The sequence below is a fragment of the Perognathus longimembris genome, chromosome 19, assembly GCF_023159225.1.
Source record: "Perognathus longimembris pacificus isolate PPM17 chromosome 19, ASM2315922v1, whole genome shotgun sequence".
NCBI lineage: Eukaryota > Metazoa > Chordata > Mammalia > Rodentia > Heteromyidae > Perognathus > Perognathus longimembris.
Window position 1 is genome coordinate 17562122 of NC_063179.1, and position 23407 is coordinate 17585528.

Below are 23407 nucleotides of genomic sequence, written 5' to 3' on the forward strand. Positions count from 1 at the left end.
AACTGCCTGTCCTCTTGGCTTCCACCCCATTTTTAACAACCGTCTTGAGAGTTCATTGGGTGGAGGCTGGTGGAGGCCCCGGGCTGTGTGTGGTTGTTTCTAGGGTGGGTGTGGACCGTCCCTGCGTGCATAGGTTCTCTGGAGTGGCACCGGTGCGAGGGAGCATCCAGTCACTGTGGACGCCCAGTGAGGAGAAGCTGACCTTCAAGTCATCTTCAGCAGCCTCTCATCCACCTTCCATGCCACATTACGTTCCTGACAGAATTCCTCTCAGTGCGCATGCTTATTTGAAGGTTTTGGTTTTAAGTGAATTAATCAAACCAACCCTGGTCTTGGCAAGCCAGACCCTCAACCCAGGCATTACTAGCAATACATCTTAAGACTTTTACACTAAGTCCCCTCCAACTAGAAGCTTAGTTGGAAAGGATGAAGAGCACAGGGCCTTACCTTTTTAACGTATTTTAAAGATCAGTTTCTCCAGCTCAACACTACATACATGTTGAAGTAGGTAAACCCGGCCATCTTCCGCTCTGTAGGTTAGCTGCATTGTGGAGCCCTGCCCACTAGATGGCAGTAAGCACCCTCTCCTGCAGTTATGTCTACAAAACCATTCCCCAGACATTGCCAGAGTTCCCGGGTGGGGTACCAGTGGGGTGCAAAATAACCCCTGGTTGAGAATCCCCAGTGTGCATCCTAGACATTTCATGGATATTTCTCTCTTAATCACCTCTCTTTGGAAAACCTCAAAGGAAGATGGTTTGAATGTGAGAGTAGGAAGTGTTCAATGACTCAGCTAGAGTCCTGTGGTAGAAATTGTGGGGTTTGGATTTTAGACCCAGGTTTTTCTCCATCCCTACTCATAAGTTGTACAGTTCATTTTCCACATAAGGTCTAGAGAGGACCATTGCTGCATTTGTTCTCTCTTTGTCCCTCCATTTCTGTGTTCCACCTTGCCCTCCTGAAGACAGATAAATGAACAAACAAGACAAAAAAAGAAAGCCCACAAAAAACAAAAACAGTAACAAAGAGAAGAACCTCTTGTTCCCATCTCCTAGAGTTCATTTTGATAAATAATATTTTATATGACCAGATGCACATAGGCACTGCACCTTTGTGATTCTCTCCTGAGAGTATCCTCCTTTGGTCTCATTGTGTGAACACCTAGAGTCCTTTATAATTTATCATGTCCCCGTGTATTGTAGATATAGCTCCCGCGTATGAGAGAAAACATGCACCTTTATGTCCCTGAGAATGTTCACTTATCTCACTTAACATGATTTGTTCTAGGTCCATCTATTTCCCTACAAATGACATAATATTATTCTTTCTGATGGCTGTGTAAAATTCCACTGTGGAGAGATACCACATTTTTTTTTCATCCACTCATCTATTGTAGGGCATCTGGGCCGTTTCCATAATGTGGCTGTTGTGAATAGTGCAGCAATGAGCATGTGCAAGTGTCTTTAAGATATCCTGGCCTGTGATGTTCTGGGTAGATGCCCAGGAGCTGTATGGCTGAGTTGTAGGAAAGATCCTATGTTTAGTTTTTTGTGGAACCTCTAGACTGCTATCCAGAATGATTGTACTAGTTTTCATTCCCTCCAACTGTGCAATAGGGTTCCTTTTTGCACCCATCCCCACCAACATTTGTTGTTCAAATTCATGATGTTAGCCAATCTAACTGGGGAGAGATTGAATCTCAGAGTTGTTTTGATTTGCATTGCTTTTGTGGCCAGGGATGAGGAGCAGTTCCTCGTGTGTTTCTTCGCCATTCTTCCCTCTTCTTCAGAGAAGCCTCTCCTTAGCATCTTTACCCACTAAGCATCATATTTTGATTAACCCCCACCTCTTTCCAGGTGTGTGTCAGCTGAAGGTTTATTGAGTAGAAATATTATTGTTTTGTTCCAGTACAATTCCAAGTTCTTGGTGTGGATCATGTTAAAATCCTGTCTTTTGTTCTTGTACTTTGCTTGATTCCACTGCTAGCTTTGTGTTTATAGAGACCCAATGGTCTGGACTGTGGCTGGGTTCTTCTGGGAATTTCCGTTTTCTTCCTTTCTCCAGCTTTTTTATAGCCACATAAGGTTTAGATCTGTTAACAAACACTTAGATAATTCTGCCCCTGTCTGTTTATAGATTCAGGAGAAATTGTCCTGATGGGAAAAATATCTGTCCTTTAGAGTAATTTGGATCAAGGCTTTTTTTCTTAATGTTTTGTTTGTGTATGGCTCATGATTTGCCTTACTAAAAATCATTTTGATGTCTGTTTCACTCACGAATCATCTACTGTTGATAAACAATAACACTCAATAAACTTCACTCATAATCTTGTCCTGATCTACAAGTAGTTGACATCTGGGGAAATAGGTGACCCTTTCATGTGCTTTCTCATGGAGGCTACAGCAAAAGAAATTGTTAGATTTTAAAACACTGAGGGGACATGGGATAAGAGGCCCACGGAAATGACAGAGCGGAGCCTTAACTTCAGCTGGCCTAGACAAGTTCAATTCAGCAGTTTGTGTTAAGACATCCCAGCATACTACATTTGCATTCATTCACCAAAGGTCGAATGCCAACGAACTGAGCCTGTGTGGTTGGACACCCAGGTACGCATCCCAATCCGAAGGTCCAGTGGGGGGCCAGAGGGCCCATGACATCCTCACAGCACCGCCCACGGACAAAGCTAGATTCCAAATGAATCATGAAACTTTTCTACCTCATAAAATAGAGGTGCGTCTATGGGAGGCAGCCATGCACCCTCCCAAACAGAGAGTGAACCCCACCCTTCCCGTCTTCTGCTATCCTGGGAAAACACACTTTAATTCCCCAGGGGATATAAACCTATGGATGGCTTGGATTTTACTCACAAGAAGCATAAATAAATGCTTTCAACTCCCCCCTCCCCCGTGTCTCCCGGCCCCCTCGTCTGCAACGTTTCCTCCCTCCGAATAGCTAAAAACACCTAATGGTAGGAGACGGGGTGAGGGTTATTACACACACCCTTTTGAGTCAGACTAAATGAGTTTGAATTGGGGACTCCCAACGTTTGTGTGTACTTCTTAATGTCTTTGTGACTCAGTTTCTTTGTATTGGAATAAAACTATTAATTATTTCAATAATTACTCACACTTCATAGGGCTACTGCAAAGCATAAAAATGAGATAGTCTGCATAAAATAGAATGGGCACTGTGCCCAGCATAATTATAGTACGTTTAATTATTCAGAGCTATTATTATCATCATCAACTAATATGTGGGTGCTCACCCAAGGAGCAATACTCCCTGGAGATTTAAACACTAAACACCTTGGGGTGAATCGATGAAGCCCACTTGGCATCTGCTCACTGTCTGTGGTTGGACAGATTCTTAGAGTGCCCATCGCAATCCACGGGTCCAGCTCTGGAGGGTTGTGAGTTAGGACCTTTGCTCCTCCATTTGGTGAAATAATGCCGTAGTTCCAGCAGGCAAAGGGAAAAGTTCACCAGTGAAGCTTCTTCCTAAACATGCAAGTCTCACACAAGGCAGTGTGTGATTGCCTGAGAACTGTGCAGTGATGTTGCTAAATGAGACTATTCTAGCTAGGCATTGGTGGCTCATACCTGTAATCTTAGCTATTCATGAGGCTCAGATCTGAGGATCCTGGTTTGAAGCCGACCTAGGAGGAAAAGTTTGTGAAACTCTTATTCCCAATTAACAACCAAACAGGCAGATGTAGAGTGTGGTTCAAGTGGTAGAACACCAGCCTTAACAGAAAATGCCAAGGGATGGCACCCAAGCCATGAATTCAGACCCTAGTACTGGTGTTCACGCGCACGCACACACACACACACACACACACACACACACACACACACACACACAGTGAGAATATTCTAATGCTAAGTTAATTACCATTAGAATAAACAATTTTTTATCGCTAACCAAGGAGTCTCTCACCTCTTCTGTCCTCTGTGGAGTCAAAGCACAGCTGGTCAGTGTCTTCTTTATAATTACCCTTCCAAGACAAGACTGTTCAGTTCCCCTTTAGGCACTCTTTCAAGTCCAGACTAAACAACTTTGAATCCTTCAACCTTCCCCCACAGGTTTTATTTTCTGTCTCTTCAAGCATTTGAGGTTCCCTTTTGGAACCTTTCCAGCATCTCCAAATTTTCCTTAAAATGAGAGCCCTCAGATCCCACCTCCCTTTGTAAATGTCTGTTGGCTGAATTCTTTATCACAGAGTATGGAGCCGCGGCAGGGGTTTGCCTTTCACATCAAACTCCCACCAACGTGAATATCTAGGATGATGTGGCCTGTTTCTTATCACTGTAGCAGGAATATTCTTATTAAATACAGGATCTTCTGTGCCCTTACCTGTTGTATTTTTCTTCCTCATTTTCTAAGCCTCACTTAGGCCTGTCCCACTGACTGTCACTTCTGAAGCTAGGACTCCACAATCAGCCTTCTACTCTGTAATCAGCATCAGACTGAGCTCTAGAAACCGTCTGTAACGAACCATTCCCTTAATGTGCTGAAGTGTCTTTGGATTTTCTTAGCATATCAACAGCATCCACTCAAAGTCATGTTATTTGTAGGCAATGGCTGGGCATAGAGCAATTTCAAGTATTATTTAAATCAGTCCCAGGATAAAACTGTACAGCCCATTTTAAGCATTGTCCACCCCCTTGTTTACTGAGGTATTGATCTCTTTTCCAGTCTCAGTAAAGCCTGGGGAGGGAAAAGACAGCAGATCCTATCTTCCAGCTGCTGATGAGAATGGCATATGAATTCAAAAGCTTTCCTGAAATTAACATACTGTGCAGATGTGGTCAGATGTTTAATTCCTAACACATCTATACCCTAAACTGATCTTAAGTAAAGAAATGTGGGTGGGTCAGGATATTTATCTGTTTTATACTTAAGAGTCATAGACTTGCTTTAGATGGCCTTGATTTCCGCATCATAAATTACCAAGTTGAAGGAACACACTAAGTTAGAAGTGAATGCATTAGAAAAGTGTCTCTGTTAAAAACATCTGGAAGGAAGCAGAAAAAGAAGCACCTCTGGAATTAGGACTGAAAAGTATTCGACTTGAAACCGATTCCCATATGACTTTTGAGATACTGAGATGCTACCTAAAAGGGTGCTCAGGAATCCATGTGTGTGTTCAACCCCAGGGCCAAAGAGCTGCGGAAGGGAAGGGGGTGGGGGTGGGGCTAACGTTCATTATAGCATCTGTAAGTCCAACCTGTGCTATTCCACAGTTCCAAGTGCTCAGCTCTTTCTGTGTGATGGTCCAGGGAGCTTGTCCCCTGGTACATGTGTTCTCCCTGGCTCCACCAGGTGGTGTCTGCTACAAGGACCCACACATTCCAGCCATCAACGTTACCCTGGGGTTTGGTTTCCTTCCAGCATCTCCAGGGGAGGACTTGATGGAGTAGTGACTGTTTCCTGCCCGTTTCCGCTTTGCTCTTGTGCTGACCTGAATGAAGCAATTGGGGACAATTCCAGGACTGGCAATCAGGATAATTACTTACCGTGTGTCCTTCAGGTGGAGGGGGCTCTTTCCAACCTGGGCTTGACACGGGTTGGACCTTCCAAGACTCTAATGACCCATTCCAGTGGCAGTATTGGCCCTGGGTATTTACTGCAGACATCATTGATCTCTCTTATAATTAATTACTTAAGATTCCCCCAGATCCATCCTTTCTACTGCTCGTTTTCTTTCCAGGGCTGCCAGATGCCTCAACTAAGAAAGATAGCTTAGAGACCGAGGGCTGGAAGACAGCCTCCAGATAGAGCCTGACACAAGCCCAAGGACTGGGGTGGGTGGGTGTGCCTGCCCCCCCCCCCCAAAGCCCCTTGGGAGCACACAGCTGGAGAGGGTCTGTGTGGAGATTTGTGCCATTCAACCTCCAGAACTCTCCAGAACATCTTACAACTTGGACGTGAAACGGTGTTTTGAGTTCCTTAATGGTTTGAGCTTTTGGCCCAGTGCAGCTTTTAACTTTTCAACAAGTTAGAGAAAAAGAAACATGGAATAAAATACAGTTGAAGTTTTGAAAACTGCAATGAAGCACTGCGGGGTGGGTCGGGTTTGTCGGCCCTCCCCTCCTCTTTCCCCCCACTCTGCCATCTCCCCTCCTCCTGCTTCAAGAAAAGCAAACACTCTTTTTCCTGTCTTATTTGTCTTCCCATTAATTTCTGACAGGAAGCCCTCAGTGGGTGTGATGTAAACAATTTGGCCTCGTGGGTCGGCTTCCTCATCAGTTAGCAGCTGGAGAGATGGCTGTGCAGGCAGCCTAGTCCCTTTTGGGGGCCTCTTGGGTACAACTTGTTGACTGAACCCCGCAGAAGATGGGAGGGGCGGGCGAGGGAGAAGGTATAAAGGAAATGCTTGAGTTGTGCAGTCATTTGGTGAATGTAATTCAGGGGTGGTGGATGTGGTTACTCCAGCAGAAAGAGTCTTAAGAGATTTCTGGCAAGTTCCCGATGTGCTGCCGGTATGCTGGTGGTGATTTTTTTTTTTAACACCCACCCCCACCCCTCACCTCCACCCCCCAATACGAAGCCAGGCTTCTGTGGGTTGTGACACGGGGTGATTAGGGAGTGGGCCGGGGAGGTGGGGCTTCTTAGGGTGACTGAGAGAACTTGGGGATCTCGGGAGGCGAAGGCACCCGGGATCCCAGGGTGGAGACGGGCGCAGGAAGCCGCTCTGGGTGTAAACATCGGAGATTGAGACGGCCCCGGCTAGCCCGCGGGGGGCGGGGAGGGGCCGGGGGAGGGGGCGCCGCCGCCAGGCCGCGGGGAAGTTTGGACCCGCGTGGCCGGGAGGGACGAGCCGCTGGAGGATTGCATGGCAATCTCTTCCTCACCTCCCCAGCGGGCGGAGGAGGGAGGGGAGGCGGGACGAAGCGGGGGGAACCTCCGCAGCCCACCCAGAGAAGCCCCGGGGAAGTCCTGCGGGAACCTCGCCGGAGTCTGCCCCCGAGGGGTCGGGGGGGGGGAGCCAGCCCTGCCCTGCCCCGCCCCGAGGGGGATCCCGAGAGCCGTCCCAGCTGCAGCCTCGCTGACCCCCGGGGCGGCCCGCAGGTGATTAGGCAAATGACCGTCCCCGGGGAGGCCGGCCGAGCCCAGCCCAAGCGGATTACCCAGCCCCGGGCCAGCTGCTGCTGAGACGGCGCCCCGAAGGAGAGGTCCGCGGACGCGCTCCCGAAGTGACTCCACACTGGAGGTAGGGCCGCCCATCCCTGGGACCCGGGGGGGAGGGGGGCTGCCAGGGGTCCCCCCCAAAGGCTGTCACCAAGCCAAGCTGACAGCAAGTTAGAGAAGCGAACAGGTGTGGCCCGGACACCTGCGATGCTCGGGGCCCAGGTCACTGGGGAGGACGGTGGGGGGGGGGGCGTGTGTGTGTGTGTGTGTGTGTGTGTGTGTGTGTTAGACTTGGTGTGTCTCGGGAATGGTTTGGAGCTGGCGCGGGCTTGTCTATCTTTGGACGGAAGGAGGCGCCTGTCGTGTATGAAGTTTCTCTGTTTTCTCTTTTAAGAGGTGCTGTCGCGCGCGGGGTGCCCGGGGCCTGCCGCCCCCCCCCCCCGCAGTCCACACATCTGGCCCCCCTGCCTTGCACATCTGGGCCTGCGCTGTCATGTTCCCCACCCGGAGGGGCTGTGTTCATAACCCCCCCCCCCCCCCACGAGGTTGTGCCCTCCTTTGAGCCGGGATCTTTGCGGCAAACTCCTGAACAGTTTGCTTGGACAACAGCCCAGCCCTGTTGTGCAGAAATGTTGTGATTAGATTACCCACAAATCAGAAGATTTTTTTTTTTTTTAATGAAAGATGCTTGGGTACGAGATGGCATTTGTTTTAACGACGTAGTCCCTCCCTCCTAGGCTGGCTATACATATTAGGAGTAAAAGGGAGTCAGTTCCTTTTTATTGGGAGAAGAGGCCAAGGAGATAACTAAAGCTGTCATCTTGGGAGAAAAGGCTTTTGTGACTGTAAACTGTAAGTGCTTTTCACAAAAAACGCACCAAGCTAAGCATGGGTGAGAGTATAAATTCTGCAAATAACGCAGTTAGACCTATATTCCCATTGCAAATGAATCTTTTTGAAAATTGAAGATGAAAGGCTTGGCTGTAGGGAGGAGTTTGGGGAAGGAGGGCTGTGTCAGGTCCTAGAGGAACAAGTATCTCACATGGGCTAGAATGGACGCACAGCCCCTAGGAATTGGACAGGGGGCGTGGGGAGTCCAGGGAAGCCTCACCCCTGTGCTCTGAGCCTGCACTGCTAGGTCTGACCAGACTGCATTTCCAACCTTCCCCTCATGCACCATCCATGGTGAGAGGAAGACTCAAAAGCAGAAGTTTCCAAATAGTGTGTGTGTGTGTGTGTGTGTGTGTGTGTGTGTGTGTGTTGGTCAGGGGGCTTGAACTCAGGGCCTGAGCACTGTCGCTGAGCTTTTTCTCAAGGCTAGCACTCTACCACTTGAGCCGCAGAACCACTTCCAGCTTTTTCTGCACAGTTTATTGCAGATAAGAGTCTCACAAGACTTTTCTGCTGGGGCTGACTTTGAACCACGATCTTCAGCTCTCACCCTGCTGAGTAACTAGGATTACAGACTTGAGCCACCAGCACCCAACAAAGTACTGTCTTTCTATTTGCCTCCCTTCCATAAATTACCCAGTGCTATGCCTGGCACACAGCGTTCCAGGCAGGAAATAGTTCAGTCATTTGTTGATGGAACCGCCCTGCCCCCCCCCTCCTGTTACATCACCTGTACTATTATTGCCATGGTGCTGGACCCTGCTTTCCTCACCCAGGCTTTGGTATCCGGGAGCTTTTGCTCAGTAGCCATGCTTTCTCCCCGAGAGAGAGAGAGAGAGAGAGAGAGAGGTCCAGGTTGCCACTTGGGAATCTCTTCCTGAGTATTGTTCTGGCATTCAACTTATACTTCTTTTTCTCTTTCTCAAAAGTACACATATGGGGCACCATGGTTTCTACCTGTAATCCACTTACTTACAGGTAGAGACTGGGAGGCTCAGGATTTGAGGCCAGTCTTGGGGTGGAGCGCGCTAATGAGAACCTTCCTCCATCTCAGTAAGCTGGACCTGGTGGTGCATGCTTGTAGTCCTTGCCATAGGTGGGAAAATCAAAGATGGAAGCTGACCCTTAGCAAAAGAGGGGATTCAAGATTTATAACTGGGGAGATCAGGTCACTTCTCCTGCCACTCGCTCTCTTCCTGTGCCCCAGAGACTCTGCTGAGCTCTACATGGCTTGTGTCTCCCACTCACTGGATTCTCACGGAGTACCTGGTCATCTCCACTCTGGAATTTCTGCTGCTAAGGTCAGCCACAGGGTCCCAGCACCACACTGAGTACATTCTCTCTCCTTCTCATGTAGCATCTTCTGTCTTCTCAACCTCCATGTCTTTCTTTTTCAGTTCTCTTCCTGGTAAAATATATCTTCCAGAAAGAACTTCCCGCGAAGACATAACAAGGGTAGTATTTGTTTTTGATACCCTCGAAGGTTGAGTGACAATTTGGGGCAGGGTCTGAAGGCCATGGTGAAGATCTCTTTCCCTTTGAATTTGAGAAGTCATGTCTTCATGTTTCAGCACTCCTGATTAGTTATCAGATGTCCTTTTACTTCTGATGCTTCCAGTCAATTTCCCCCTCACTAAAGGACTTTAGGATTTCCTCTGTGTCCCTTATAATATCCTTTCCCTTGCAATGAAATCTTGAATGGCAGCCTTTTTTAAGAAAACTGAACAGTTTTCTAGAGATCAAACAATAAAATTTCTCTTCCTGTCTTCCGCATGCACTTACTCATTGGAAGACAGACCTTATGAATTGGATCTTTACATTTCTTTTCCTTCAACATTTTCTATTTCCTTTTAAAACCATTCTACTTCAAGAAAATGGCCTCCTCTTGTGTCGCCACCTGTATATTCCATTTTTATGTCTGCCTTCAAATTTCTGACTCTGGAGAGGTTCTTAAAATCCTGAGATTTTCTTTTAACCTCCTGTTATTGTTTCGTGGATGCAAAGTTTCGCAGCTCTGCAGATCTCATTAAAGCTTCTTTGAAGTATTTCTCTCCTCCCTGCATTGTTTCTGTTTCCTCTGATTTCCCCCTCAGTTTTGTTTATTTTTGTTTTGGAATCTCGTCCTTGTTAAAAAGGCTTTCCTCAAATGTCTGAGGACCCTTGACCGGTCACTGGAAAGCTAATTGGAAGGTCAGCATGGATGGAGGTCTGTACTGAGGAAGGATTCCTTCTTCCTAACAAGGAACCCTGGAGCAGAGCTCACACCCAGAACAATGACTGGCACCCAGTCAACTTTCCACGCGTATTCCTGACTCACTGAAGGATGGATGACCTTGCTAAGGCCAGGTACTGATGGATGGTAAGAGATTTGTAGGTGCCTGAACCATGCGGTAGTGCTCTTAAGATTAGCTGGCTGGTCGTCTCAGGTAACAGAATACAGTTCCTCACCCGAGATCCAGAATGAGGGGAGGTGATACAGGGGTCTGACTGCTTCATGCACAGGCCCTCAGCAAGCCCTCCTGCGTTGGGGGAGTCTCACTGTGCCTTCAGTGTATGGTGCTCCCAATTCCAGGAGGACCTAGGGCTCTGGAGATGGATCCTACCTGCTTCTCAGCCTCCCACGTCTCTGGGCTAGGTTTGGAGCTCCCCTTTCTCATCAGCAAAGTTAGTTTCCATTGAGGGTGCTCGCCAGCTTCCCCATTTTGTTGGAATCATTATTTCTCTTGTTCACATCCTGCCTACCCCCAAATGAAAATCCCTATAAATCTTTCAATCCATCGTATTTTTACGGGCAAGTGAGCCTTCTGCCTGATGCACCCAGCATTCCTTCATCTTAGTTCTTCCTGTGACTGCAGGTGCCTTTTGGGGCAGACATGTAGGTAGACCACACTGCACATTGTACCTTGACTCAGCCATGTAAAACTGCCCACTGCTCTGAACAGAGTGGCTTTGGGCCACTTGTACCAATATGATAACATTTTCTCCCTCCCATCTTCATTAGAAATAGATTCATGCTCAGCTCCTTCTTTGGTCCTCAGCCATCAGCCTTTCATGTGATGGGGTGGCTTGGAACCTTTGTTCTGAGATACTAGCCTGTTGTGGTCACAGTGCCTCCATTTCCACTCCTGAATCAAGTTTAGAAATGCAGTCTGGGTGATGAGGTATGAAGACAACTGTGGAGGCTTTAGGGAAGGTTTGTTCATCCCTAAGAAAAAAAGTGACAAAATAGGTGGTCTTCTGGCCTACTCTGCATGTGGCTATATGGAACTGCTACTGCTAGCCTCTGGCCTTGGAATGAAGCCTTGGTGTAGGAGAGAGGGTGTTGCAGAGAGCCCCGCCTTTCCTCTTCCTGTCATGTGATCCCATTCATTTCCTCCCTGCTTAGGCCATTTGGAGTCACTGTAGCATCATTTGCTACCAAACTGATAATACAGGTGGGGATTTATTTATGGATCACCCTATCTTGGAAAAGAGTTTAGGAGAGCACAGGGTGGCTCAGATTTGTTATTTGATTCCAAATAAGATTACTCTTTATATTGCTTATTTTCTATGTAGATGAAACGATTTTATTCTCCTCTAATAACGGAGACATTTAGGGGCGAAAGGAGATTCTTTGTTTTGGAGATTGCTAGCTGATCTCAGCCCCCTGGGACATCCTATCCTGGGCTGTCACTGAAGTGAGGTCTTTTGAAATGACATTTCAGTGGCAGAACCTCATACAGGCTAGCCTGTGAAAAGCCAGCCACTGGTTTTGATTCCTACTGTCCACTGTTATCTCTTTGCATCCCAGAATCTGAAGATGACATGAACTGTGAAAGGGCTCTGCAGTGTCAGGAGATGAGAATGCAGGAGAAAGTAGACCACTGTTCCTATGTTTCCCAGTTTCATCCAAATGGCTGTGATGCAGTCTATTTTTGTGAATGAGAAAGCCTGGTAGAGCCATTGTCTGCCTGTATCACGCTAGACTGAAGGGAAGCCTTAAATTACTCCGAGCATTATGTCATCATTGTCCTCTTTGTATCTGTCTCCTTCTAAACCAAGACTTTAAGGAGCATTGCTTCATATGGAAACACAGCTAAGATGCACTGAGCCCTCATTATCCACCAGGCACTGCATGTGGGTCATGTGTGAACTGATGCTCACAAGAATCCTGGAAAGAAGCTGCTGTTATTCCACTTTGCAAAGGAATTCACTCAGGCACGCAGTATTTACAAGGCTCAGAGTTTTCAACGTCTCAATACTAGAACAGAGATTCAATTGTAAGTCATGAATTTCCAGAGCCCTAGCCTATACTCCATCACTTGTGTACTTTATCTGATTCATCCTTGTAGCCTTAACACACTCATATCATCTGTGATTTAAAAAAATAAAAACTAGGAATTAAAACACTATTGTGGCCAGGAGCTAATGGCTCATACCTGTAATCCTAGCTACTCAGGAGGCTGAGATCTGAGGATCCTGATTCAAAGCCAGCCCAGGAAGGAAAGTCTGTGAGACTCTTATCTCCAGTTAACCACCAGAAAACTGGAAGTGGTGCTGTAGCTCAAAGGGGCAGAGCACTAGCCTTGAACTGAAGAGCTCAGGGACAGGGCCCAAGCCCAGAGTTCAAGCTCCACAATCAAAACAAACAAACAAACAAACCAAAAACCACTAGTGTGAATGATAACACACCAGGATTTCTCGTGTTATTACAGACCCATTAATTTTAGTGGCAGTGTATTCCCTCTCCCCCAACCAAAGTCAAAGGACAACAATTGCTGCAATTCCTTCTTCAGAGCTGGACATGAAAGTAGTATGGGTTAGACTATCTGAGGCTGTCTTGAGAAATCCCAGACATGTGGAGCCTAATTGGGAGGTGACGCTGAGACATTTTATGTTTAATTCTCCTCTCTCTTCTCCTCCCTTGTGTCTGTCTCCAGCCCTAACCACCCGAGAGGTTGTCCAGATTCCTGTCACCATCCATACAAACTACACAAAAGCAGACAGCCCTTGAGAGACACTAATATTTGGGGGACTTTTTGCAGCTGTGGGTTACAGGTTGAGCATTAGCTGGTAGAGAGTTGCTCTTTAAAATGGGGCTCCCTGAAACACTGCCTGCCAAGTAGTGTTTTCTAGGTGGTTTCTCAAAGCCTGTCTACACTTTGGAGTCTAGAGATTCTGTGATTATCATTCACTCTTTAAGACCTTGGGCTGACCTCTGAGATTCTTGTCTTCATTGCTGTTAGAAAATGCCAATGAATAAAACAAAATCAGAACTATGCAAACTTGGCAATGTTTGGAATTTGGGGGCCATTTGGGGGGATAGAGAATAAAAGAAAATCTACAGGGCCATTTTGTCTGGTCCAAGGGCCCCGGGCATAACAGTTTCACTCCTGAGTCCCTTTGTAAACAAATATACAATGTAGTAAACATTCCAGAGAAGTTATTTACCTAAATAATCCCCATTCTCATCTATATGACCTTGCTGCCATGTCATTTCATTCTGTGGTGAAATCCTTTGGCAGGATGTATAATATTTTTTCAAAAGTCAGTTGTATCTGGGACAAATACATATCAAATGCATATATGTGTATGTATATTCTCTCTTTTTTTTTTTTTTTGCCAGTCCTGGGACTGGACTCAGGGCTTGAGCACTGTCCCTGGCTTCTTTTTGCTCAAGGCTACCACTCAGCCACTTGAGCCACAGCACCACTTCTGGCCTTTTCTATAGATGTGGTGCCGAGGAATCAAACCCAGGGCTTCATGTATACGAGGCAAGCACTCTTGCCACTAGGCCACATTCCCAGCCCCTGTATATTTGTATTCTTGTTCCTCTCCTATCTCCCCAATTTATTTTGCTCTTTGCCAAGAGGATTGCCTCCGCAGCTTGCAGCATCCACTTCCTTTGCCTTCTGCTTCTGGCTGGGTTCAGCGGGTGGGAGGCACTGGCAGAGGATCAGAAAACAAGAGAGATAATTGGGTCCATCACCCCCCACTTTGTCCTCCCTACCCCGTGGAGGTTCTGCCATGGCTGATCTTTCAAAGCTCGTGACGCGCAACTCACTTTCATGGTTCTGGCTGTCACGTAGTCTAATCACCCTGCTACCTCCTCTCCTTGCTTTTCAAGCCTGGGGATACTAACTGCTCCCCAACGGTTGCTGGTCCCCAAGTGCTGTACCCTGACTCCTGCCTTCACCTCTAAATCATCCTTGTATAAGACTTTGTAGTTAAACCTTGGAGTGCCCTTCTTATTCTTGATTGATGGGGCCTCCGTCCATCTCCTCCCCATATATAATCTTAATTGACAGATCTGACTGTAAGATGTCAGGGACATTACTTGACCATATCTGAATGTATCTTGTGTGAGAAGTGTGTGTGTGTGTGTGTGTGTGTGTGTGTTGGGGGGGGGGGCTGGGCAGAATTATCCTGACCTCTGACCATGTCTTCAGTTTGATGTACACAGATCTTAGCAGTTTGCTATTCTCAAAGGAAAGCGACATATGCATAGCAGTGTATGCACGGGCGCAGATGTCTTGTATGTGTGACTGCTTAGGAATCCTCATAAGCTTGTTAGTGTTGGTTCATTAATTCATTCAGTGACCCTTTACCAGGTGCTAGTTAGAGGCTACATGCTGTGGCTGGTGTTAGCACTCATGTTTTTTCTTTCTTCTTCTTCTTCTTTTTTTTTTTTTTTTTTTGGTGCTGGTCCTAAGGCTATATCCCTGAGCTTCTTTTGCTCAAGGCTAGTGTCTTACCACTTGAGCCACAGCTCCACTTCCTGTTTTTTGCTACTTATTGGAGATAAGAGTCCCACAGGCTTTCCTGCCTGGGATGCCTTCAAACTGCAATCCTCACACCTCAGCCCCCTGGGTAGGATTGCAAGTGTGAGCCAGCAGCACCCAGCTTGTCCATCTTTTCCAAGGGCTGAAATAGACTGGTGTTAAGTTAGAAAGAATCTGCTGCAGTGTGTGTAACCCAGTTTCAGTCTCCCAAGACGAAGCCCAGGCTAGGAAGTCCATGCTTGCTCTGGAGCACATGTAGAATGTGGTAAGGCTCTTGCCGGAGTTGGGGTTCCGTGACTCTGCTCCCAGTCCTTTCCCATCACCCCATCCCCCTGCAGTCACACTACCTGCTCATCTAGGTGCTTTCAGATGCTGTTGACCTCCAGTAGGTGGCCTTCAGAAGCCGCCCCCACCGGCCCCCTGCTGCTTCCCACCGCACTGCAGACACAACCCAGACACCCATGTTCCGTTCCCCTGAGGGGCTCGTGGGGTGCGGACGATGGATTCCAGCCCCGGTCTCAGTGCTCTCCACACGGCCACAGCTGGGAGAGCGTTCAGCCACTGTGAGACCTGGATCTCCACCAACTATAAACTTGGAGCCGCATTTGATGTGTGCGTATGAGGTGCTGAGGTCGGGTTGGCCGAGGTAGCTATGGGGTCTGAGGTTCTAGGAGCTGGAGCCTCTGCACTCCTCTGTAAGACATGTGGCCAGGGCTGCTGGCTGAGGATTTCCCTGAATCAGAGCATGCGTCAAGGGGGCCACTTCCAGTAATGATGGCTTCTCGGGGGTCCACTTAGCACAAGGACCAGAATGTGAGGTCTTCCTAACAAAACCCAGCCTCTAGCTATTCTTAAAGACGGGGAAGACAAAACACCTTCCTTAGACAGCTTGTCCCAGAGCAAGCTTGGGTCACCATGGGACACGATGAATGCTGGTAGGTGGATAGTGTTGTGTGCTCAGAGGTGTTGTGGTCTGTTGAACGTGCAAGTCAACCAGAGACCTGATGAAGCATTGCACACACCTGTGAGGTGACGCTTAGGGAAAGGAGGCAGGCTCGGCTGCCTTTAGTGACTTCCTCTTCCTTATCAGGCTTTGTGCTGGTTCTGTTTGTTTTTTGAGTGTGTGTTTGTGTGTGTGTGTGTGTACATGCCAATTCTGGAGCTTGAACACTCAGGGCTTGAGCTCTGTTCCTGAGCTTGTTATTCAAGGCTAGTGCTCTACCACTTGAGCCTCAGCTCCTCTTCCAGCTTTTTGGTTGCTAAGTGGAGATAAGAGTCTTCGAGAACTTTCCTGGCTTTGAACTGTGATCCTCAGATCTCTCAGCCTCCTGAGTAGCTATGATTACAGCATGAGTCACCAGTGCTTGGCTTGTGCTGGGGTTTTGACTAGGGGATGTCATGCCTCAAAAGCAGTGTGATCCTCATCTGGACCTTAGCCTAGACACTAGGCTCAGACCCATAGTGACATACTCCATCATACGGAAAGGGTAAGGAAATAGTACATGCAAGCTCTGACTCCAGAGCCAATCAGTGATGCAGGCCTTTCCATATAGTCAGCATTCAGCATCACTGCCTTGGTTTTTCTAACTATAATGTGAGAACAATGTGAGTCATTACATTAAATACACGAAGGAGCTTTAATAAAGTGCCACTTCTGGGCAGGTTGAGTTGGGAGTCCTGCCTCTCCCTTCTCTGGTATTCTTAACCACTTGGGACCAGTAAGTGAGCTCCCTCTACCAGTTTTCTCCTGAAGAGGAAGTTCAGTTAAAAGATCTTTTATCTTTTTTTTTTTAAAGTTACTATGATTTGAACTCAGGGCCTCATGTTTGCTAGGCAGGAACTTCACTGCTGAGTCATGCCTCCAGTACTGCTTTTTGCTGGTTAGTTTTGACATAGGGTCTTGCTTCCTGCCTAGGAGTGTGCTTGGATTTCAACTTGCCTATTCTACAGTTCTGTCATTGCTGGATCACAGGCACACACCACTATATATTCAGCTTTCCTCGGTTCAGATGTAGTCTTGCGGACTTTTTTGCCTGGGCAGACCTTGATCCTCAAGCCTCCCAGTCTCAGCCTCCCAAGTAGCTAGTACTATAGGCAAGTGTAACTAGCATCTGACAAAGATCAATTTTCCCAGTGGGGAAAAACCAAAGACAAGGAACTAAATTTCCATCTCTCATGCCGAAATGATCAAACTGTCATACAGCATAGTCTGTATGTTACATTTTTTTTTTTTTTGGCCAGTCCTGGGCCTTGGACTCAAGGCCTAAGCACTGTCCCTGGCTTCTTCCGGCTCAAGGCTAGCACTCTGCCACTTGAGCCACAGCGCCGCTTCTGGCCGTTTTCTGTATATGTGGTGCTGGGGAATCGAACCTAGGGCCTCGTGTATCCGAGGCAGGCACTCTTGCCACTAGGCTATATCCCCAGCCCCTGTATTTTACTTTAAAGCAGAATCCATTCATGTCTACTAGCAAGAATCTAGACTTGGTCAGTTTCTCTGTCAGAATGTTTTCTGTTCCCAGCTGTCTCTCCCATTTGCTGTCTGCCGTAACAGAAACTGCTACTGGTAGGAATTTTCCTTCCATTTATGGTTCTTTGGGTTGGTGAGCCCAAGGGAGCAGCCATACCTAACAAGGGCCCGATAGAAGCAGGAGGACAAGTGGACACGTGCAGGAGAGAAAACAAGGTGTGGGCTCACTTGATCACAACAGGCTTTTGTGTCACTAACACCAGGAAGGTGGTAACCCATTCCTGAGGACTCCACCCTCATGACCACCGGAACACCTGCCACCTAGCCACGCCTCCAACAGTGAGTGACACATTGGGGACCTGGCCTCCTCGTGAGTTCTGTTGTGATCAAGTCATGTGCAAATACTAGCAGTAGTTAAATTCCAGCAACTCCCCTCAGTTCTTCCTGCTTAGGTTGCTTCTCCTTTCTGACTCATTGTCCCTGTTGAACTACCACCGTCATTATAACCAGTCTCTTTCTCCCCACATCCATCCTTGGACCCGAAATGTATTGGTTGCCGTGCACATCAGTGACAGCTTGGAGTCTTGCGCCTTGTGTCTTTCGACTTTGTTCAGTGACTTAGGTCATAGGGATTCTAGTAAAGCTCCCAAGATATTTAGACCCTTCTTCAGAGCTTTCTAGAAAAGTTACCGTTTTTCTTACATAAAGCTTCTCTGGCTTATGTTAGTATTGGTTATGCCTTCTAGCAGTACCAAGGCTGAGCTCAGATTGTTAGCCCTGATGCTGTAAGAGGAGGCACCTGGGGGCAGCGTGGGTGGGGCACCTCTTTCGTGATGGCGTTGGGAGGATTTGGGGTCACAACTACCCAGGGGTCTCCCTCAGCATTACCACATGGTACTCGTCACTTGAAAGAAAGGGGGGAGGGGAGGAGAGAGATGAAAAAAAGGTAGCAGGATGGGAAGAAGAGAAAACGGGAAGGAGAGAGAGGAAGGGAGGGGGAGAGAGGAAGGAAGGAAAGGAAGGAAGGAAGGAAGGAAGGAAGGAAGGAAGGAAGGAAGGAAGGAAGGAAAGATGAATAAGGGAAAAATCAGTGGCCCTCAGCCACTTAGGTGGCATTACCCATCTTCGCTATAAAAGAAGCTGTTTTTTCTGAGTCCTTTGTACCCGACATTTTGGATTCCCCTATAGTCCCCCATTTTGGATTTCTTAGTCCCCCTGACAATGCCCACTTACAATCTTGTGATTTTTGTGTTGTGCTACCATGGTTATCTGCATTGAAAAAGAACAAGTAAGAGGAGATGTGAAAAAAAAAAAAAGAAATTATACAATTTACCACATATGCCCAGATAGAAGGTAGGATCCTACACACACACACACACACTCAGAATTGAAAGGGCTGAGTTATGTAATTCTCTACAAATTCTCCCGTGCTGTGGGGAGATGTTACACTTACTTTATTTTGAACATCAAAGTATTATTTAGGGAACACACATTGCCTGAGATGACCTTCGACAGTGTGCGTTTTGGATGCTTGTGGAGGTCAGCTGAGGCAGTCGTGTTTTGAAAAGAGGATGCTTAAAAAAAAAAATCTAGTAATATTCTAGGACATCTGACCTCACAGTTTCAAGTGTTGGATTTCTTTGTAAACAAGACTTTTAAAAGATCACTTAAAAATGGCACAAGACACTTGAATAGCCTAGATCAAAGTGAAGGGGATATGTTCAGGGAAACTCAAAATGGAGCTGTAATCACAGGAACAGGTGTAAAAACGCAAGGCCACTGAAAGATTGCATAAATGTTCTCCTAGTGGGGTGGGAACATCTGGCCGTGGGCCATACAAGGCGATCCAGTCACTTGGTGCATGAACACACAGATACATGTTCTTCTCATTGGCTTGCTGAGGCCTGTCTGCCTGTATTGGTAATTTTGTATGGCACTCAAATGATGTTATAATATCTAAGCAACCTTTGGCAGCAGAAAGGTTCCCCATCCCTGTAAATGTACATGGAGATGGAATAAAACTAGAAATCTTCCTAAACTAGCATTAATACAAATAATGTTTGCATGCATAGTTATATACATACAATTTGGGATATTACAATATTGAGGTGCCAAGGTAAATCTATTAAATAGAGCACATTTTGGTATCTCAATATAATACATATTAATGATATAGATTCTTGCATTTAGATCATTTATCTGACCAAATTGTCCATAGAACTTTCTCCACTATGATCTACAGGAGACAGTAGAGGATCACTTATGGTTGAGGTCACCCTGTGAGCCAGTGGAGATGTCTTTAATTTGCCTCTAATAAAAGGGAATGAAAATTGATGTCAAGAAGTTTTCTCACATATTGTCATCGTGAATCATTATGTCACTAATGGCACTCTCATTTCTCACTTGAGCTTTCTTGGTTTGCAAGAGCCAAGTCCAAATTTAATAAGAAACAACAACAACAACAACAAAACTCAGCAGAAAATAAAATGAATAAAAACTATAATAACCGAGAGAGAGCAAGGGAAAGGGTGACGTTGTCCAAAAATAAAAATGTACTCATTACCTGAGTTATGTAACTGTAACCCTCTGTATACCACCTTTATAATAACAATAAAAAAATTTAAAACCAACTATGATAAACTAAGCTAAAATGAAATAAAATAAAAATAAAAACTAAAGAAAATTGAGTAGAAATTTTTGTTTTGTTTTGTTTTTGTTTTTTTGGCCAGTCCTGGGGCTTGGACTCAGGGCCTGAGCGCTGTCCCTGGCTTCTTCTCGCTCAAGGCTAGCACTCTGCCACTTGAGCCACAGCGCCACTTCTGGCCATTTTCTGTATATGTGGTGCTGGGGAATTGAACCCAGGGCCTCATGTATACGAGGCAAGCAGTCTTGCCACTAGGCCACATCCCCAGCCCTTGAGTAGAAATTTTAAAAACTAAATAGAAAATTAAAATGAGAGCTGGGGATGTGGCCTAGTGGTAAGAGTGCTTGCCTCATATACATGAAGCCCTGGGTTCGATTCCCCAGCACCACATATACAGAAAATGGCCAGAAGTGGCGCTGTGGCTCAAGTGGCAGGGTGCTAGCCTTGAGCGAGAAGAAGCCAGGGACAGCGCTCAGGCCCTGAGACCAAGGCCCAGGACTGGAAAAAAAAAAAATTAAAATGAGTCAAATACATCTTAACTAAAATCAGGAAGGAATTTCCCCCAGGAAAAGGAATATGGAACTCAGGCATACATGGGATGTAGAGGTTTGTTGAACAGAGTGAATGATTTCTTTTTGCCTTTTCTTTAGTCGTGGTGGAACTTGAACTCAGGGCCTGGGTGCTGTCCTTGAACCCTTTTCCTCAAGGCTAGTACTCTACCACTTTGAGCCACAATGCCACTTCTGGTTTTCTGGTGGTTCATTGGAGCTAAGAGTCTCACAGACTTTCCTGCCCAAGATGGCTTCAAGCTGTGAGCCTCAGATCTCAGCCTCCAGTAGCCAGGATTACAGGCGTGAGCCAGCAGCACCCAGCAGAGTGAGTGTTTTCTGCCCTATGCAACCATCCACTTGACACTTTGGGTAACAGTAGGATGAAAACAGTGATCAGGACTGGCCATACAGGGCAGATCCTTTGCAGAGTAATCAGTCTGAACCTGTCGACCTGTGGTTTTAGTGAAGAAGCAAGGTGGAGAATTTCCCTGAAGAACCCTTCGGGACACAGGCACAAGAGCAGGCTCGGTGTCTCTAGCTCTGCCTTATGGGAATGTGGACAGCTCTCCTCCCCACAAGGCAATCTGCCAACAAGTAATCACAGCGGACAGAGCAATTTCCACTAGGAAAAAAGGGACAAGAAGCTACCTCATTGAGAACCTTATCTTCTCCTGAAAGGTATTTTCCTGAAAATAAATAAGATGGATCGAGTCCCAATGTGTCATTGTCACCCGTGTATCACTGACCCTCCCTCCCCCATCCCCCTCCCCAATGCGGGCTGTTTCTACACTGGTCAGTGTCACCATTGTGAACCATTTTAGTTCATGAGAAACCATGGCCTTCCCAAAACTTGCCACATTTGGTGTATGAGGATTCTCTTGAGAAATTCAGCCAGGACCGTTGGGCGGGGGGGGCGGCGGGCAGCACATGAAAGGAATAGATAGAGATTAAACTTTATTATAACAAATTGGCTTGTAGGGTTGTGGAGACTACTAAGTGCAAAATCTATAGAGCGTGCTAAGAGGCTAGAAACTTATTGAGAATCAATGTTGCAATTCTACAGGGCTGGGAGACATCCAGAAACTCAGGCAGAGCATCTGTATTAGAATCTTGGAAACAATTCTATCTCCTTTGGGAGCCTTCCTTTTTTTCTTAAGAGTTTGAACTACTTGGACAAAACATTATATGGAGGTGAGTACTGGTGGCTCATGTCTATAATCCTAGCTACTCAGAAGGGTGAGAGCTGAGGATTCCAGTTCAAAGCCGGCCCTGGCAGAAAAGTCCATGAGACTCTTATCTACAATAAGCCAGCCAAAAGCCAAAAGTGGAAATGTGAGTCAAGTGGTAGAATACAAGTCTTGTGGAGAAAAAGCCAAGTAAAAACTCAAGGGCCTTGGTTCAATCCCTTTTACCAGCATAGCTGAATTAAGGGATTAAGAATCTGAAGCCAAATTGGGTTGCTCAGCAAGTTCAGTGCCAGCTTAGGTTACTGCTCTGTAAATGTACATTAATCTCATCTATGTTAATTTCATCTGAAATATACCTTTGTACCAACATCTGGAGTGGTATTTGACTAAACTACTGGGCACCATAGCCAAGTCACAGTGAATCCATCTTTCACAGCTGAGTCAGTAACTGTTTGCAGTGTTGTTATGCTGTATTTTGAAGAGTGAGATTATAAATGAATAAGGAAATACTCAGGGTTAAGAGGAAAAACTAGGTCTAACATTTGTGTTTTAAGAACTCTGAAAGACTTAAAATTGAGAAAATGCAAATTTTCTTTCTCATGGAAAAAGTCCATGAGGCTCTTATCTCCATTGAACCACCCCAAAGCTGGAAATGAAGCTGTGATTCAAGTCATAGAGTACCAACCTCTGGCGAAAAAGCTAAGGCATAGCATCTAGGCCCTGATTTCTAGCCACAGTACCTGCACAAAGAGATAGGGAGGGAGGGAAGGAAATTCTAGTTTTCACATGTGTGTCTTTTAATCCTGGAGATCTTGAGGTCCATCTCACTCTCATTTCACTCTTAGCCTCTAGTCTAGAGTTTCGATAACTAAGGTCAACTTGTTACTCAGAGGTAAACATAAGCATTTGATGTATATTTTAACTAACAAATACTATTATGTTGCATTTTTATTTTGTTTATATGACCCCTTTTCTTCTTGTAAACCTGCTCATTCATTTTACTATCTTTTCTGTTTTAAGAAAAAATCTCTACTTCTTCTATACTTTTCTTCTAGTAGCTTTGTTGAATTTAAGGAGGATATTTTGGCATTTTTATGGAAAAGATGTAATTAGGCCTTTATCTCACTCTGAAGGGAAAACTAATTTAAGATGGATTAAAAATAAGTTTCAAATAAATTAAAAATCGTTGCAGTGATTAACATGTTCTCACCTAAAACTATATAGGTCACTGTTAGAACTTCTGTTTCCTTCTGGGAATTTTTCTTCCTGTAGTTTTCAAATTATTTTCATATCTGATAAGGCAAGTCAGCCTTTTGAACTTCTTTTTCAAAATGGTCTTATTCTCATCCTATACAACTCACATAAACATTAAGCTGTTTTCAATTTTCTTAAAAAGTCTTGTTGAGGGCTGGGAATATGGCCTAGTGGCAAGAGCGCTTGCCTCCTACACAGGAAGCTCTCGGTTTGATTCCCCAGCACCACATATATGGAAAATGGCCAGAAGGGGCGCTGTGGCTCAGGTGGCAGAGTGCTAGCCTTGAGCGGGAAGAAGCCAGGGACAGTGCTCAGGCCCTGAGTCCAAGCCCCAGGACTGGCAAAAAAAAAAAAAAAGTCTTGTTGAGAGATTTGTTAGAATTTCACTGAAGACATTGGCTAGGAAATATTGCTATCTATTTCCTATATGCAAATAAATGTTACATATTGACATTTGGGCTTATCACCCCATTATCCAAATATTTGATGTCCTTCAATAAAGTTTTATCATTTCTCACTAA

General features: G+C 46.0%; 1 protein-coding gene and 2 long non-coding RNA genes across 3 annotated transcripts in view; 2 read left to right on the plus strand and 1 right to left on the minus strand.

Annotated features, from left to right (window-relative positions):
* The window catches only part of Pdzd2 (PDZ domain containing 2), a 347654-nt gene that overhangs the window by 153214 nt on the left and 171033 nt on the right, over positions 1–23407 (plus strand).
* LOC125367850 lies at positions 1448–12703 on the minus strand. The gene is made up of 3 exons (XR_007214164.1): positions 12690–12703; positions 9880–9883; positions 1448–1605 (listed from the first exon to the last, which is right to left on the minus strand). It is a non-coding gene; the product is annotated as an uncharacterized LOC125367850 (long non-coding RNA).
* LOC125367852 lies at positions 3817–19827 on the plus strand. Its single transcript, XR_007214166.1, has 3 exons — positions 3817–3861; positions 9186–9190; positions 18636–19827. It is a non-coding gene; the product is annotated as an uncharacterized LOC125367852 (long non-coding RNA).